This window comes from Acanthopagrus latus, chromosome 2 (assembly GCF_904848185.1).
Source record: "Acanthopagrus latus isolate v.2019 chromosome 2, fAcaLat1.1, whole genome shotgun sequence".
In the NCBI taxonomy this organism is placed as follows: Eukaryota; Metazoa; Chordata; class Actinopteri; order Spariformes; family Sparidae; genus Acanthopagrus; species Acanthopagrus latus.
The window spans coordinates 23736586-23756147 of NC_051040.1; the positions used below are offsets into that span (position 1 = coordinate 23736586).

Consider the following 19562-nt stretch of genomic DNA (forward strand, 5'->3'; position numbering starts at 1 on the left):
AATGTCTCGTCTGTTTCCAGGACGTGCTCACGCTGATGTCACTGAAACCATTACAGTATCCTGATCTGGCATCTTTAAATGTCCTTCTGTTAAATGTCAACTCACGCAGCCTCAGAGACAGATATCAGTCTCAGCACCGAGCCTCGTCACGTCCCTTTCTCCAGCAGTGACAGGTCCGAGAGACGTGGTGTGACTCCTGCTGCTGGGGACGAGGCGGATCAGAACCTTTGACAGCTGATTAGATCAGAGCTTCAGGGTGTGTACAGGAGCTTGTTTGTGTCTCTTGATGGAAACACACAGCTGAATGAAGGTTTTTCCTCCAGCAGGGCGGATCTATCGTCGTGGACAAAGAGGAGGGTCGGTTCAGTTCTTCGTCACAGTTCACCAGGTTTAACAGCTCCCTCCTCGCTGTCACCGATCAGCTGGAAGAGTTTGTGTGTGTCGGCTGGACAAAGCTTTGTGGTGGATGAGGCTGTGTGCTGCTGCAGGGTGTGTTGCTGTAATACACACTGAGTCCTTTATTATGAAGCACACACAGCCGTCCATGCATATTGTCTCTTACATCACACCGATGTGTTTCTGCAGATGAGTTACATGCAGTCACTGCGTTCACAGACGTTCATTCTGGTCAGTAGACGATACATAATTCTTTATTATCTGTCTGACAGAGATGATGGGCACAGATTTATTCAGACGTCGTCAGATTTAAGTTCCACAGCTTCAGCCTGTTTGTAAAGTGAGTGAGGATTGATTTCTCTGTGGAGGAGAATAGATTGAATATTTGGGCGGTGATAGATGTGATCACTGCACTTTATGAGATGCCTGTTTGTGCAGTTTTAAATCACAAGATTTGCAGTGAAAAAAAACAGCAGAAGACGAGCGGTCGTCAGTACAGAATCCTTTAACAGGTGTTTGAACGCACAGTAGCTGTTAAATGAAGCTGACAGCTGGAAAAATCAAATGTGTGTGGAGAACATTTTCAGACGGTGGATGTCAGGACTTTACAGCAGAAGTTCCTGATCATGTGTAGACGACTGGCTCAGCTGTAAGACTGTCTCCAAAGAGTGTTTAAAGGACAGCTGGTGGATTCAGTCAATTCTTCCGTCTCTCTCTTTGTGTCCTTTCACACAGTGAAAGTGAATCAGCAACACAAATTGTATTCTTCCTGTTCACGAGCCAAGCGGATCTTGTTTGTGGAGAGGCGGGTGGCTGTTAAGGAGATTTAATGGCTCTAATGTTGACTTCGATGATGTGATTTGTCAGAGATATAACTGAAACACTACGAGGAGCCATTAAACTAAACTGTGGTGTAGCTTTTGTCTTTATGGGCGATGAAGGTGAACACAGAGGATGGATCATGACGGGAGCAGTCCAGGTTAATCACTTTCACTGAACTGCTGTACAGCGACAGGCGACAGACTCAGAGGAGAAACTAAACTCAGGTTGTAACCAGCTGGAAGATTTCTCATGTCTCAGTGTAGTGAAGCTGTCAAACAGCCTGCAGCCTGTGGAAACTGTGCTCACTGTAACAGTGACAATATGACACACATGTTACTGCACATTACATCACACAAACAGTGAGCTGATTTTTCAGTGAACAATAGTCTGTTGTTCATTGATTACAGTGTTAATTTCCTTCCTTGTGGACATGGACTTTTCCATATCAGTGTTGCTCACAGTGACCAGGACAGTTTCTACATCGTTCATCAGGAGTTTGAACCGAAAGTTCTCATGTTTTAGCCTCATGGAGCTGAATACAGTTCTGTTGGCTCATTAACTCTCATCTGTGATCCTCTGAGTGTCACATTAAACCCAGTGTGATGCATTATAGTCATTTCACTTATAACATAACAAGTATCATGTTTGTCCTGATTCAGTTGCCTCTGTGTGAAGAATCATCAAACAGCAGCAAACCACATCAACATATATTTCACTTCTACTCTAACACGTATTTTTGTAACTTTTCCAGAGTATCTTTGGCTTTGATCTGAACCTCAGCTGGTACTTTAGAAACACAGATGAGGAGAGAGATATCCACAGACTGAGGTGTGTGTGTGTGTGTGTGTGTGTGTGTGTGTGATGATATCTCCACAGTGAAAAAGTCTCTCGTCCTGACTTTCTTCCTGCAGCAGTTAGTGTGAGGAGAGAACCACTGCTGGCTGTTTGATCTGGTTCCTCATCTTCCTCCTCCTGGCTCGTCTGCATGTTAAAGCCTCAGGCTGGAGTCCTGCCGGCTCTCCCTCACCTCATATACACTGACACTGATCTGTATGTTGGAGAGGGTTGTAGAGCTTCTGATTAACTCTTCATCTTTGTGGTCATTAACATGAACACATGTAGCTGAATCATTCAAACAAGCTCACATTATCTGTTCCTCTCTCCAGTACTAACGACTACAGTGATGATGTATTTGATTCAAACAGCCACAGACTCTGGATCAGCCTCACAGTAGATTTGAGCTCATGCAACGTCTCTGAGCTTTAGAAGAAAAACGTAGAGGCCATCTTGAGATGAGAACAGCTGTGATGCAAGATGATATGTATGCTGCAGTGAAACACATGAAATGAGAGAAGGAAGCAAAACAGATGAACTGTGCCAGATTTATTCAATATGCTCGACCACCCTCACGTGGTCAAGCTGAGATATCGTTCTCTGAGTTCAGTCACCTTCACAAAACCTCCAGAAAAACCTTTGATGGCAGAAAATGAGCTGCTTCATCACTCGGCCTGGTGACTTGTTTAGAGAGAAGACTGAAGAATTGATCACATAACTCACTCACTGTTCAGACTGTTGACACTCATGTTCTCATGAAGCCTCTGAGCCCTCGTCACTCTTTATCATTTATCTTGATCAGTTAGCAGTAATGTGCCGACTCCAGCCAGTTGTGGATTTGATGATAAAAACACATGAATATCTTCACATCCCAGATAACACCTCATACTCATCCTTTGCCAAACACTGCTGCACTTTTTATTTTGTCCTCTCTGTCTTTCCTCACACTCTGCCTGTAACATCCTCCAGACAGGTTTCATATCTCTCTCCATCTGTTTCCCTCGAGACTCTGCTCAGGTAGAAGAGCTTCTGCATCCACAAACAGCCTCACACACATTCACTCTCACACACACACACACACACACACACACACACAAATTCACACTCACACAGAGGTTGTGATGTGTGAAGAGAAATAGAAGAAACACATTTCAGTGCAGAGCGGTGTCAGTGGGCTTCTCCTCATCACTCCGCTCTCTCTTTGCTTCATCCTTCTGACACTTTTGGTGGATGGTGTGATCTTTCCTGTTGCTCTGTTTCTGTGTGAAGTGACTGTCTCTTTATTTAAAGGATCATTTCACGGGCCACTCTCGTTGTTCATCCTCAAGCAAAAGACAAATAGATAATCTGCAGCTGATGATGAATCCCTTCTATAAACTCCGTCTTTTGGTCTCTTCTCTGAATCCCACTGAGCGTTACACATCAGTGTCTTCAGACTCCATCTGCTACGTCCTTTTCACCTCATGTCAACCTGACCTCAGGCCAGCCTCTCTCAAGCTGCCACGCCAGGCAGAGCTGGCACACACACACTGTCTCAGCCTGGCACAGATCAGATCCTGTCAGCCTCTGTTACTACAGGAGACGTCAGATCATCACTAAATCAGCTAATGATGAAAGACACAGAGAGAGATGAGTTTTCAGCAGCTGGACTGAGCTGCAGCAGAAGCTCTGCTACATGCTGATGTGAAGCTAAATGGTCATTTTGCTGTTTAAAGTCCACATGTGTATAAATCTGTATCTCTGATCTCTTCTGTATGTTTTTCATGCTCGTACTTGTAACATCAGTTTTCTTCCTCTGGAGCATTTTAAAAACACTGCTGCTTCATGTTCAGCCTGGATGAGCTCTGTATCTCTCCTCTCTCCATGTTTTTGCTTCATTTCATAAGTTCAGAGTGTCTCTTGATACTGTTGCACCTCTTAAAGTTAAAATATGAGCTGCCAAAACACACCTTCAGATGATTTAAGAGGACAGGGTGCTGATGGAGGAGGTTAAAGCTGACACTGTATCATCTGGGAGGAGAAGTTGTAAAATTTAACCGGGCAGTGTGTGAGGAAGATGTTTTTACTGCAGTGACTTGAAGCTGATCATGAGTTTGTATATGTTTTAATTGCATTTTTCTTTTTTCTCCGTCTTCTGTTTTTTCTCTCCGGGAACTCATTGTGAATCTTCTTCTGTGGATCCTGAAATGCAGGTAAGACATGATCAGTTCTTCTACAGATGAAGTGTGACAGTTCACACACAGGTGTGTCTGTGTGCTGTGTGTCACTGTGTGGTCGAATGATGGGAGGATACTTGTATTAAGAGGATTTCCTACATCAGTTGGTTGATGCAGGTGGAGATTCACAGGCTGTTACGTGGTGGGAGTGGTGTGTGTGACGTGTGTGTGAATTGAATGCAGTGTGTTTTTACCGTCCTTGAAAAGCAGAAGCTGTTATGCTGCATATATTTGAATTGGGGCACTGCTGAAATACACATATCACCAGATTACATTGGTATTACAACACTCCTGTGCTCATAATGTAGTGAGGTGATAACTCTCCCTGTGGAGTGAATCTGACTGACAGAACAGACTTTAAAGAGGATGTAAAGCAGAAAGCAGCTCTGTAGTTTTGTCACAGTTCTTCCTCCCTGTGTCTCTTTGTCTTTGTAAACTCGAGGACAGATGTCGTGACTCATCAGACCGACCTCTGTAGTGATGCAGCAGACACACACACACACACACACACACACACACACACACACACACACACACACACACACACACACACACACACACACACACACACACAAGTGGGCCGACACTTCAGCTCTGTGAGCAAGTGCTTTGTAATGTGGGCTCCAGATGAGACAGAGCGAGACAGAAGTGCACTGTCAGCAGTGTCTTTACACACAATCAGGGGATCTTAACTCGTCCAGTGTATTCTCATCTTGTTCAGAACAAGCAGGAGAAATCATTCCAGCCTCTCCACGTTTTCTCCAAATGAAACACACACTATTGACTTCAGCTTCATGGAGCTCTGTGCTGTCAGCAAACCTGAAGCACCTCAGAGAAGCCACATGTTGTGTTTGGATCCCAGACGCACTAAAGAACTGCCTGAGCATTGTGTAGTGAAGCCAAGCTAATGAAGAGCCAGGCATTAGACTGAGCCTGATGTTTTCTATTGGCCACATCCAGCCAGACATTACCTTCAGTATTTCACCTGTCACTGTATTTACTCAGTGTGCAGAGCTCAGCCAGCTGAACAGGTCCTGCATGTGGTCCTGCACACTGTCCCTCATCTGTCACTGAATGTAGGTCAGACTTTTACTGGAGTTCTCACAACACAAACAAACCATATAAACACAATTTTCTCACCAACGTTCATCTGGAGGACAGAAACACTGTGAGCTGGACGTTAATTATAAATGAAGACACCTGGAGGTCAGCAGCTCTCAGCCTGGTGTTCAGTAGAAGACGTGAGCACACTGCATTAATGTGAACCTTCTCTCTAATGAGGGAGTGTGATGAGGAGCGCTTGTTTTCCCTCCAGTCGTCAGATTGTGATCACAGAAGTGTAAAATCCTGAGGAACTGTCTGTAATCAGAGATTTTACTGGACTGGTAGCTTTGCTGCAGGACTTGTCCTGTCATGGCGACTGTCTGCGTTTGAAGCTTTAATCTTTTGTAGAAAGTATTCTGACACTGTGATCTGTTACCTGCCCTCCATGAGGTGAGTCATTATGAAACTACCTACTGCTCAGCGTGTACCTAAATGATGACACATCATGGCTTTAACATCACAGATTGTCCTCGGGACACCATGAGCACATAAATATGTAAAAGTGAGCCCACACATATAAGTGACTTTCTCCAGAGAAATCAGCTCGACTCTCTCTGAACTGCAGCAGATACTCGAGGCAGAGGAACTCTATAAATCCTGTATTAGCTCTGTGGCACTGAGGGGAGATCACTCTGGCGAACAAACGTTCATCCATCATCAATTTGTGCCGTGTCATGTATTAACAATGGTGGGAGTGATATGTCACTGATCAGATTCAGGTTGATGGTCAAAGGTGACCAACTTCAGTGATTCAGTCTCAGAGCTTGTGTCAGTCTTCATCATGAGATCACATATTTAATATAAAAGCAGAGTGCTGACTCTTCCAGATTCTGGTGGGAAAAGAAAGGCAACGTTAATCAAAACAGATCATGTACACATGCTGACAGGAAGTTGTTTCTTCTCTATGTAGTTGTTCACTGTCTGTTTAATCTCATCTGTGTTAATTACACCATGAAGCAACAATTGTCTCCAGCTGACCTTAAATCCTCCAACCCTCTGTGACTTCACTTCACTCTGATGGTGTTTATAATCCACCACAGTCCCTGTCAGTGTCTCCCAGCCTCTAACATCTGTGTGTACACTTTGTAAAGTTTGCTCCAGATGAGCTCCAGCGTCTCATCAGAGCTGAATGTGTGGAGTATAAACCCAGAGGTCGACTGCTGGCTTTAATTGTTCAGTAGTGAAGACGCCGCTCTGCTCTCCTCCTGTCTGACTGGTGTGGTGTGAGGATCAGAGGTGATTTGTGCTGCTTCACAGGTTCTTGGAATAATGTGTGAGCAGAGTCAGAAGCTGTGAGCTGTTCTTGGTTATCTGAGCGTCCTCAGTGTAAAGCAGCTTCAGCTGGCTGACTTTCTTGTGCAGTACACGATGCAAACATGCTGCTGGTGGTGATGAAGAGACTGAAGAAGCTGCTCTGCTGGCTGTGAATGTAGATGGAGTCTGATGTCTGACTGAGAAACAGATCAGCAGAGACATCAAGACAAACTTGATACTGGATGAAGATGATGGAGAAGAAGGGAGGAGGGAGAAAATGGCTGCCAGGAAGCGGGAAGGCTTCATTTATTAGTTGAGAGAGGAATGGAAGTGTGCCTGAGTGTGTGTGTGTGTGTGTGAAAAACAGAGAGAGAAAATGTCTCTCTCACAGCTTCTACATTTATTATCTCTGTCCCGTCTTCCCAGACGGATGCTGTCAGGCAGTTTAATGATGCCTGTTTTTCCTTCAGTGGTTCTGTCAGCGGTCATCATGCTGAGAAACACACTTGTGGTCTCAAACACACATAAATACACAACTACACACACACACACACACACACACACACAGACACACACACACACACACACACAAATCATTATCAGAAATAACTCTTTGTTTCTAACGACATGTGTTGTGATGACTGTGATCAGTAAACTCCACTGACCTGTCTCACTGTTTCATTCATACAGAGAACAAACATGTTGTGTGTTCTGACATCACTGCACACAAAGATTCCTCAAAGGTGAGAAAGCATCGACACACTACAGGGACAACAACGAGCAGCAGAACCATTTTCACTGAGTTTCCTTCAGCAGTTTCTCTCGACGTCAGCGAGGTAGAAAATATAGAACAGATGGAATTTACAGCCACACTGGAGACGTCTGCACTGGTCACAAGAAACTGTATTTCTACTGAGAAACACTTGAAATGGCCTCAGTGGCTGTAGCACTGGTTCAAGGCAGCACTCTCAGCATCACACACTCACCACCCACTCTCCCAGCAGAGCACCCACTCTTCTTTTACAGCACCCGGCTCTCTTTTCATTGCTCTCATTCTTGAGCAGCCAGTCTTCCAGTGTCGACCGGTGGGACTCCTCCCAGAAACATTTATTCCACTAACTTCACACAAAAATGTGCCTCGCTCTCTGCAGGAGGTTCAGATGGCCAACTTTTCCTCTGCTGATCTGACGTCACAGCCGAACTGAAATACAGGATGTTGATGAGATGAAACAAACGTTGCTGTCACTGCATGTCTTTGAGTTTGAGGACTCATGTGGAGCGATGTCTGACAGAAACCAATGAGAACTTTTTATGAAGCTTTAATAACAGAACTGTCTGTTGCCACTTTAATTAAAACTGGAACACTGAAAGATGTTGACATGACATTTATACTATTATTTTTTCAGGACATGTTCTATCACTAAAGGTTTTAATGCTGTTCAGTATCTCAGCCTGCAGTCATCAGCACAGCAATGTGTCTGTGATCACAGTACAGTGAGATCAGAGCAGAAGTTCTACTGTATTCAGTGTTTGTCTCCTTCTGATCTCTGGAGCAGAGCTCCCGCTGGGATTAACACTTCATGTTTGACTGCAGGAAAGAACAAAAACACCTCCAGCAGTCTGCTGAGTGAAGGTTTTCCCCGTTCAGATGAAGACTGAAGGTCAGGAGCACATTCTGTCCTCACTAACTCACCAGTGCCATTTTCCTTGGCAACAGTCTTACCACGACCTTCCTGAGGCTCCGTGTCATAAACACAGGAGAGAATACAATTTAGAGCAGACTTCAGAAAATCAGAAAAAAAAGGTTTCTTTAAACTTATCACAGCAGAAGCAATGAACAAAACAATAGTGTCCATCAGTTACTGTAATTCAGTGATGATTGTGATCGGCTGGATATCTGTAGACACGTAAAAAACAAAACAATTAAATGTGTAAAAATACTCTCTTGTGTGTATTTTACATACTGAACACCTGAACTTCACCTCTGTCACTGTTCTATTTGACATGTAGAGCAGATGAGTCATTTAAAATGTCATTTCAGAGGTCTGTTGGTTATATTAGGATTATTAATCATGCCCATTATAAACAGTGTTTGAGAAGAGGATTTAAAACCTCCCCACAGCACCACATCTGACAGATCAAATGTCATTTTAATCAATCAGACACTGTTTGAACTTCTCTTTACCCTCTGCTGTCCTCCTGTAGGCCGACGTGACCAGACATAATGTATTAAGCCTTTAAAACAGACTGGGAACATTTCTGCTTGGTTTTAATCAGCAGTGGTGACTGTTTGACAGTGAAGACAACAACTCCCATAAACCCACACAACTTCTGTCCTCTGATTTCATCAAGAGACTCAAAGCAGCAGAACTTATATACTGTGTGATTACATAATTCAATCAGATCATTTCAGCACAAGAAAGAACTAAAGTAGAGATGAGCTGGTGGAAGTCTTTCTATGTGATCACATGTATAGATGGTTTAAAAAAAATGGTACAGATGCTGTAGATTGACTGGAAAGTTAGTTTTAGTGGGGAAGAAAAAAAAAAAGATGTTGAGAGTGTGATATCGCTGCAGAGAAGTCATTCTTAGGTTGATGTATTTCTAAGTTATTTCAAGTCAGCACCTCTAAGAGAACTGAACATTAAAGAGTTTCTTTTTTTGTTTAAAGATGGACTCCTCTGGTCTTCACACCTGCATGTTTGCCTTGAAGAGGAACTTGAAAGCTCTTCCAGCTGAAGTGTCGTCCACTTCAGTCCAGTGAAGAACAGACTGCTAATTCCAAAGTCACCTCCAGAGATTTCACTGGATGTCTGCAAACACTGTCCATGTTCCTGTCCTGATGGACGCTCTGTATCAGATCCAGTCTGTTGTATCACTGACAGATGATGTCCACTGATGACATCAACAGTTCAGAAACCACTGAACATGTGAGATGTAGCTCTGTGTCTGCTGACACTTGTCAAAGTAACAACAGTGAGTGTGGGGACATTATATTGTAACACACACTATGATAGAAGGTGGAGGTTACCACAGTTTAACCAAACGCTTCACATTTCTATCACTGACACAGCAGCTGCCTCTCCTGAGGCCATCACACACCATGTAGACACACAGATGGAGCCCTGAGGGTTAAACATGTCTCCCTGACTGTCTCCTTCTCTAGTTTCTCTCTTTCACACTCTGTCTTTCTCAAGTCCACCTCTGAGTAAATGTTCCCTCCAGGTGAGCTGTTCTGCTCACCAGCCACCGTCACACTGACTTATTATCACAGGACATTAAGAGAGACGTTGCACCTGGAGATCAGGGCTCCACTGACTGTTCTCTGATGAGACAGTGATGAAAGGTTGATGTCACTGTACAGATGCTCTCTCCTCCTCTTGGCTCTGGGTCGGGGTCAGGCTCATTTGATAGGGGTCACCCCTTCAGACCAGAACTGTTGAATCTTTATTCTGAGGTGAGTTTAAACTGTAACACATCTGTGGACACTTGATGTGGTTTGACAGATGACTGACACGTTTCCTCATGAAGGCTGCAGAAGTGATGCACAGCTGAATTATTTAACCCAGAGTGTTCATTCTGTGGGTTGTCACTTTGTCACCTGTTGGTAAACTGAGTGATTTCCAGCCACTTCACTGGCTGTCAGTCACTGTGACATCCTAATAAGATCTAAATCCTCACAGCTCCATTTGAAAACCATCCGGCTGCTGTCAGGAAGGAGAGGACAGGAAGTGCCGCCTCGGTCCGATCCATCCGTCTGTCCGATGTGCACCACGCCTGCATCGGCCTGGTTTAATGCTCCTGCCTCAGCTCAGTGTCACTTACTGTCGGGGCAGTGATCTGATTCTTTTCTGATGTGCAGCGTCGCTCCATGGATAGATGTTGGGATGTCTGATTGTGGAGCTGCTCTTCTGTCGTTTCCTCCACTCTGTAGAGCTGGTGGAAGAAAACAACGTGCAGAGTGAGAAGTGACGGAGCTCCAAAACCTGAGGCTTGATTCAGACCACATCAGGTGGTGCAGAGAAACTTCAGCTGGCTTTGTGTAGACAGAGAGGAGGTGATGAACAGAGAGAGAAGTTACACCTTTAACCATTTCCCTGTGTCGTCTGACAGACTTCTGTCTCTCAGCTGAACGCTGAGTCATGCTCTGCTGCCAGGCACCAGTCAGCATTAATAATGAGTGAATATATCCAGAGACTCACACTTCTCCCCTCTCTTATTAAACACACAGCTCCTGGAGCTTGTGTACATCATGCAGAGCTCTCCAGTGGCAGTAAAGCTTTGTGGCAGAACAGCTGGATATTATTACTCACTCACAAAGGGAAAACACTGTCAGCTGTTCACTCAGCAGGACCAGGTCTACATTTACATGTGTAAGTCAGGAGGCTAATGTGAGCTCATGTGCTTTCCACTAGAAAATCTAATTAGTGCTTATTATTGTCCTCATGAATTCATTGTCTGTACAAGAAAGAGCTTTAGTGACTGAAGAGCTGCTGCAGGCTCAGCTGCTCCTGGACTGAGTTTGGTTTGGATTCTGAATGCCATTAAATCATTTCTCTGTTGTTTGAGGCTCATGTTACTGTAGCTCTGTGTTCAAGTTAATTTAACAGATGTGTCGGCTTCTTGAAATCATTGTAAAATTATGTAAATCGTTTAAATCAAGAAAACAACATTTGTTCATCCTATGAATAAAAGTGTGTTTTTGTAATTGAGCTGACTTAGTGAACAGTCTAATGTTATCACCACATCAGAAAACCCATGAATTAAAGCTCAGCTAGTCTTAAACACAAATCGTCCTGTGAGGATGCGTGTTGTGTATGTTTATTGAGAGTTTAAGCACTGATCTCCATTTCAGACACTTGATCCTTTTTAAATCCACAGTAAGTTCAGGACTTAAATGTCCTCATGGAATATGGATGCACTGCCTGTTTTTCTCCGGCCTATGTATCCTCCCACATGACCCACAGCCTCTAAAATCCTCCATTATTAATATTGATGTAGCAGAATCTCTCACCAGGTGAGATCATGTCTCATCTATTATGCCAGGTCTCGCTGCTCTCAGCCATGTGGGACTAAACTGTTTCTTATTCAGTCTCAGTCAGTTTCCCATTTTCACTGGAGATGAAAACTCACATAAAAATCATTCATCTGAACATCCTCTGCTTTTTAACTTGTGCTGAAGTTATTTGTCTCTCAATCAAGCACCAAATACTTGCAATAATAGCAACTCTCTGCTGTTAGAAACACAAAGTTGTCATCCTCCCTCATTGTTGTGTTGTTTACCAGGACAACAGAACTCAGTGAGGGTTAAAGCAGTGAAGATCTGACCTGTACATGAGCTCTGACCACAGAGCTGTTCCTGTGTGTGGTCTCACCTGAACAGCTTCATACTAAAAGCTCTAATTCAGACCTCCATCTGAACCGTTTGACTGTGATGGACAGCTGAATGAATAATAACCTGGTATTATAAACAGCTCCGCCTCTCTGCTGGAGTTAAAGAGAGAGAAAATGTTACAGACCTGTCAGCTATCAGTGACCTAACATACAGACATTACAGAACCAGCCTGGATCATCATGTGACAGGACACGTCTTTGGGTTTTAATGAACTTGTTCTGCTTCATAGAGATGATTATATTCTGTGTCATCTTGTTAATAATTCTTTGATGGCGTCACATCAGCAGCTGTCAGGCAGCAAAGAGTTTCTGTCCAAAGTCAATGAAAGGCATCTTCACAATCCTCTTAACAAGATTAATGCTGACCAGTGATTTATTTTTGATGTGGACTGAAGCTGATTCTGGCTCTGCTCTCTTGGCACAAGACTGGTTTCCTCTTAGATGAGCTGGAACAAGTTGTCTGGCTCAGAGGATGAGTTCTGTCCAGCAGCTTTATGTAGCTGCTTGTTGTTCATTGATGACATGGTTGTTAATAGATGTAATATTCACTGAGGTCAGAGACACAGTCACATGCACACAGCTCCCTGGAAGTTGCAGCTGTGCTGTACATTGACCTCTGGACGGTGTTATGATCTTTCTTATGACTGAAAACAAGAGATGCTCTTCTGGATGCTGAAGGCTGTGCACAGTCAGAGGTGAAATTAAATTCTGTCTGTCTTAGTAAAGGCCACGCTGGGAACAGGGAGCGAGCCAAGAGCAACAATCTGTCCCAGAGGTGAGATACGAGAGTGGAGAGGGCACAATGATAAAGGTTTACAATGACACCCTGGCACTGTGGATGGGACTCTGTGCTGTAGGAGAGAGACTGGCTGAGAGTTGTGTTACAGCTCTCTGACTGACAGACAAAGACCAACGTTGTTGGCATCCTGCCTAGAAGAACACAAAGCTTCAGGCAATGTGACTGTGATTTTGGGCTGTATTCATAAAGTCGAGTCTTCTTGACTTTACAAAACTTCCTGCAGGTTTCTGTCCCACTGAGACACACACACACACACACAGCGACATGGACCAGAACACGCTGATGTGTGAGTCAGTGCAGCAGTGTGAGTCTGTCTCCATCAGTTGTAGAGCAGCACACACTGTGTGTGTTCGGGTGATGGAATCACACACCCACTGCTCTTATTAACATGGTGACAGCTCAGCCTGCTGATCTGTGTGAGGAGACTCATGAGGATCAGATGCAGAAGAACACGATTCTAATCATTATTCGGTCCTCTTAGATTTCTGTCAGGGAGAATAAAACAAGGATTTTAAAGTTTCATTCTGCTCATTCTGTTCACACTGAGTGCTGATTCAGGTGAGCTGCTCTGCACAAACTCTTTAAACCCCAAAGGAATAAACTGAAGGTGTCTGTGCTCTCTGACTCTGATGAAGCTTCTGAAACTGCTGAAGTTGTTGTTGTCAATTCAAGATCAGTTGATTTGATCTGACTGTAGAAGAATAAACTCCATCTTAACGAGTCTGTTTTTCATTACATTAGTAAATACCAAGCACTCAACACTAATTGTATCCATCCAGTCTACACATAACAAAATTAAAGTCAACACTTGTTCCAGCTCCAGCTCCAGCTCTTGTTCCCATTTTTCACAAGTTGCAGTAAAACACAAGACTTCCAAAACAAGTAAAATGGTAGTTAACACTCCTTTTTTTCAAGATACTCCATCCACCTGACAGATGTGGCATATCAAGATGCTGATTAAACAGCAGGATTAGTGAACAGGTGTGTGTTGGACTGGTCACAATAAGAGGCCACTTTAATATGAGCAGTTTAATCACCCAGTATCATTACAGATGTTGCAGGTTCTGAGGGAGGATGTTGTTGGCAGGCTGACTACACAAATGTCACCAGAGCTGTTGTGTATCTCGACAAACGAGGAGAGCTCACTGATACAGATTTTAACCAGTTTGCGCTCAAACTCTGAGTTCAAGAAAAAGTCTCAGATCTTTAGATGACAAACAGATGTGTTGAGTTTATGTTTTCTTAATTGTATTGTAGGAAAATGTGTTTTATTAGAAGATACTTGACTAAATGCTCGATAGAGGGTGGCTGAAAAATGTGTTGCTAGGATCCACAATTTTGAGTGTTAAACACAATGTCTAGACAAACAAAGTATAAAGCAACAGAAGCATGATAAATATAGTTAATGGAGATTTTACTAACAGATTAAACAGGTTTACATCCTGCAACAGGTGAGCAACGTCAAACTTACCTGAGGATGAGAGAAGCAGCAGGCAGACAGGACACAGTGAGCTGAACAGTCAAGTGAAAGAATGTGACGACGTGCTGAAGGAAGAGTGAGGACTGGCAGTCTGACGAGCCAATCAGGTGCAGCTGGGGAGGCGGGTGCTGTAACAGGTGGTCAGGAGGCTGATGGACAGGTGAGACATGACTGATCCTGTCCAACATCACAGACATGAGACAGCAGGAGAGAGCAGCAGGAGCACAAACAAATATGAATCAGAGGTAAACATGTCAGACAGAGGAGACGGTAAAATGCAGGGTAGATCCTGGAGGGTTATCTGGTCGATCAATGTGGGTGAACAGTTTTCCTTTCAGATGAATCGTTAAAAATATCTCTCACCTTCTCTCTCTGCATCGCTCACATTCAGTGGGATAATTACAACAAGCAGAAAGGTGGAAGCAGAAAACCTCCACCGGCCTCCCTCATACCTCGTCATAAATATTTATGAAGACATTTGAATAATGTGATTTTGTAACAACAAAATATCATTTGGAGGGAGGAAGAGTGGAGAGTGGGAAGGTGAAGAATGTCAACAAGCAGAGGAGGAAGAATCTGCCAGAGTCAGAGTTTGGTCTTCTGGGGCTGATGAAGGAGACACAGTCTGGAGGTGAAATTCATTTGAGTTTTCGTGGTGACACACTTTGAAACCTGTTCCCCATCTGATCTGCTCCTGACGGCCTGCTGTGTGTTTACAGCCGCTCTCCACTTCCACTGACTCTGTAGTTTGAAGGTTGTAGACACTAAAACTCTACAACAAGTTCTTTTCCTCCGAATCAGCCTCAGGAAACTAAACAAAACTCTGACACATGAGCTGGTGGTCAGAGGACATGAGAACAGAACAAACATGGTGTGAATGGTAATTATCCACGGTCTGTTCTATTTGTTTGGATAGAACAAAAAGTGAATACATAAATAAAATCATGACATGTTGTACGAGCTGATGTCCTGGTACAGACGGTACAAACAAATTGATTTTCAGAGCCAAGATGACTGTCTTTTTAAACATGTATCATATGTTCCCCCTGTTGAGAAGTGCTGTTCCTCTGTTTGTATCTGTTGACTGGAACTGGAAAAGGTGCACGACACCGTGAATGTTACTGAGTTAGGACCTCACAAAGAAAAGGTCATTATCTCAGTGACTCACAGTTTATTTTTGCATGTCAACATTAACGCTGTATTTTTTTATAATCATCACTCAGATGTGTGAGTCCTCTGCAGATGATATTAATACTGACAAAATGAACAAACTCAGGATTCATATCAGAAAGATGCCTCTCTGATGGTTCAGACTGTCTCCACTCACATTATTCAGGATATAATGACAGATGTGAGATTCAGTGTGTTCCCTGACAGAATGTCAAATAGATGGTGGAGGAAAAAAAAGTTCTGCTGGTGTCTTTGAAACCTTCACAAGAAGAGGAAGGACAACTTTCATCACCATGACTCATACAGAGAGAGAGAGAGAGAGAGAGAGAGAGAGAGAGAGAGAGAGAGAGAGAGAGAGAGAGAGAGAGAGAGAGAGAGAGAGAGAGAGAGAGAGAGAGAGAGAGAGAGAGAGAGAGAGAGAGAGAGAGAGAGAGAGAGAAAGAGAAAGGGGAAGTGAAAAGACAACTCTGGACCTTTGTGGAGCTTTAATGGTAACACATGATCATCAGTCTGAATGATTTCATCTGGTCATTAATGTCTCATTAACATGTGTGACAGGATGTTTCTGTGTGTTGTTGTAAATCCTGTATTTATTGTGTTATGATGAAGTGAGGTTTTGTGGTCTTTCTTCTTCACTGTGCTCATTTATATCCCTCAAAGGTGTCGGGCTGCCATGTTTCCTCCTGTTCTGCGAGCTTGGCACATTCTGTAGAAAAATATGTGTAATTTATGTATTAAAGAGAACCATTTGGATGATAGTGTTATCTTGGGAAAAGCACAGATACTAATTTCAGTGATTAAAATCATTTTGATTACTGGAGCTCCTGGATAATACTCTGATGCAGTCATCCATTAAGCACAGTGAAATTCCCACAGAAACTAAATGTGGTTGTGGCCGTTACACAGAGCGGTTCTGCCTCTGGAACAGAAACATGTTTGTCTGTGATCCATTCGGAGCTTTTAACAACATTTAGCTTGAGTTTTGTTGTACAGGGCGGTCTCAGTCGAGTGGTTTCATTTGATTTTCAGTGGTGGATTGATACAACAGAGAAGTAAATAATTAAATGTGCCAGTGTTTCTCAGCCACTAAGCTGGTATTCTGTCTGCACACTCTGTAAGATATATAAGTAGGTGAACTATAGATATCCCAGCAGTGAAAACATGTTCTATTTGTTCTAACACATGCGTGCTGCAGATTCAGAAGCAGTAATCATGACAGTAGAGACGGACAGTTTCAATGTGAAGCTGTCAGTCAAAGCAGCCACATCATGTCTGCTGCTGTGAATCAGATCGAGCACACAGGACGGTGTGAAGGTGAAGAGTCACGGCAGCAGGATACAAACACTGGAGAGAGGAATACATGTTGGTATTAATAGCACACACACACACGCACACACACACACACACACACACACACACACACACACGCACACACACATACACCAATTTATTTCTGATAGTACCTGAAGACAACACTGGATGCCAGGTTTTCAGAGTCTATTTATTATTAGAACAAAGAATAAATCTTCAACACAAAACCACCTGACAATGCTGAATTATTAATAGGCCTGAATCAAATGATGGTGAGCCTATATGATGAAAACAAGTCATTTATATGAATTGGGTAAACCTGTGTTTAAAGTCTTTTTACATGTATTCAATTCAACTAGATGATAAGACAACATAACATAACATATCACGAGATAAGCATGTTTGATCCTTTACTGGGGAAATACACAAAAAACAAAGAAGGAAAGAAGGAAGGAAATACCAGATATATCTAATGATATCATCACCTTATTCCTCACTTTTCTTTCTCACGTTAACACGACTGTGTCTGCGCTCGATGAAAAGTCAGTCTGAAGAGCTGTTGTCCTGTGAACCTGCCCTTAATATACGTAGGCCCGGAATGGAATGTTGCTGTGGAGGTTCTATTTGGCTTTGATTGTTGCTTTGATTTCACACACACACACACACACACACACACACACACACACACACACACACACACACACACACACACACACACACACACACACACACACACGCACACACACACACACACACACACACACACACACTCATGCCAGACATAATATGATGAGGCACTGTGTGTCAGCATGCTGTACACAGTAAAACTGTGAACTGTGAGCTTTGTTTTGTAAAGCACAGCAGGAGCTTTCAGCTTTGGGCACAAAAGGACGGCTTGTAAGTCCATACATAGGACCATGATATTGTTGCTGTCCTTGCTTTTGTTGGACAACTTTTCGGTGCGGGCCTCTTCTTTTCAAAGGAGGTGGTGCTGCCACTCGTTATCAGGAAAGTTGCTGGTCTTGAAAGCACAACAGATGTTGCACTGGTCCTTTTTTGGGTGGTAAAGGTCTAGGTTGAACTCATCTGTGAACACTTGCCTTGAAAAGTGTTACATTCTCCTCTGCTGCAGTGTGACAATACACTGCACACAGATTAGCCATCGACTGAAACACAGGTCCCAGATACTGTTTGGATGTTGTGGATCTGCAGTAGTGTCAGGGCACCTTTGGGAGGTTGTGCAAAAAACTGCAAATGAATTCATGACCTGCCACTGAATGAAGAGTGTCGCTGTGTGTTTGTCCCTCTGTGTCTGCTTGCATGTGTCCTTCCTTTGCCCAGTTAAGTGCAGACCACTCGCCTGTTCCTAGGGTGGACAAAAACATATCTTTGCAGATGCTTCTTCTCTGCCTGCTGACCCATAAAAAAAACAACAGGGAATTTGATCTTTGGGAATTTTCAGCCCTCCTTCTCCTTTGCATGGGACCACATCAATTAGATCACACACAAACACCCTCTTCTCCTCCCAGGTCATATGTTGCCAAAAGTCCATGAAAATGTTATTCCTCTCGGGCTCGCCGATTGCACTGCAGCGATGTTTAGCTGACTTGATACATGCTGCTGATGAACATCGAGGCCCCATAGCCTGTTGCTCCCTCATTATGTCCTTCTGCCTCTGTTTTTCAACTTATGACTCTCTGGTGGTTTCTCTCCCCCTGTTGATGTACATTTCCTCCAGGGTTTTCTGCTTTTTCAGCTGCTTTTTGGTGTCTTCAAGCTCTTGGATAAGTCTCTCCTGAGACATGTCTACGGGGTACGGGAGTACTCCATTTCATTCGGCTGGTATATTCTGTCTCAGAAAACTGCTGTTGTTGTCTCTGATGAACAGATATTGTTGCATTGTTCCTCACTTTTCTTTCTCACGTTAACACAACCGTGTCTGCGCTCGATGAAAAATCAGACTGAAGAGCTGTTGTCCTGTGAACCTGCCCTTAATATAGGCCTGGAATGGAATGTTGCTGTGGAGGTTCTATTTGGCTTTGATTGTTGCTTTGATTTCACACACACACACACACACACACACACACACACACACACACACACACACACACACACACACACACACACACACACACACACACACACCCTGCATCAATTCACAGCTGTTTGTTTCTGTAACATCTGTGACTCAACAACACCAGCCTCCTACACGTGTCAACAGTCGATGCTGCACTGAGACACCAGATGGACACAGTTTGATTTGTCACAGTGTTCAGAGGAGATCATTTCATGGTAACTCTGTGTGTGTGTGTGTGTGTGTGTGTGTGTGTGTGTGTGTGTGTGTGTGTGTGTGTGTGTGTGTGTGTGTGTGTGTGTGTGCGTGCATGTGTGTGTGTGTGTGTGTGTGTGTTATTTTTCCATCTTCTCCACTACTGAACTCTGTGTCTGGTAGTCGACCTCTGGCAGTCATGTGACTAATAACTGTCCTGTATAAAACATGACGCTGCTTTGCTGAGAACAGACATCCAGCAGCTGTGATCTGTATTCACAGAGGAGCAGGAGGAGGAAGGCAGAGATGATTGATAGACAGTTAGAGGAGAATAGTTGTATTTTCACTGGTCTTTGCTTTCAGTGTTTCACCGTCTGCAACAACAACAACAGAAGAAGAAAACCAGCCACTAATGTGACGCTTCATTCATTTAAAAACTGCACTCAGGAACTGGATGCTGTTACATTACAAACACTGTCAGACTGTAATATGAAAATACATATCCAGGAGAAA

At 43.5% G+C, this 19562-nt stretch overlaps 2 long non-coding RNA genes across 2 annotated transcripts; both read right to left on the reverse strand.

Annotated features, from left to right (window-relative positions):
* Positions 1-1351: 1351 nt before the first annotated feature.
* Positions 1352-4131, reverse strand: LOC119012083. The gene is made up of 3 exons (XR_005072363.1): positions 3826-4131; positions 2364-3656; positions 1352-2266 (listed from the first exon to the last, which is right to left on the reverse strand). It is a non-coding gene; the product is annotated as an uncharacterized LOC119012083 (long non-coding RNA).
* Positions 4132-16614: 12483 nt separating this feature from the next.
* LOC119012058 lies at positions 16615-18937 on the reverse strand. Its single transcript, XR_005072355.1, has 2 exons — positions 17266-18937; positions 16615-16813 (listed from the first exon to the last, which is right to left on the reverse strand). It is a non-coding gene; the product is annotated as an uncharacterized LOC119012058 (long non-coding RNA).
* Between the last annotated feature and the right edge of the window lie 625 nt (positions 18938-19562).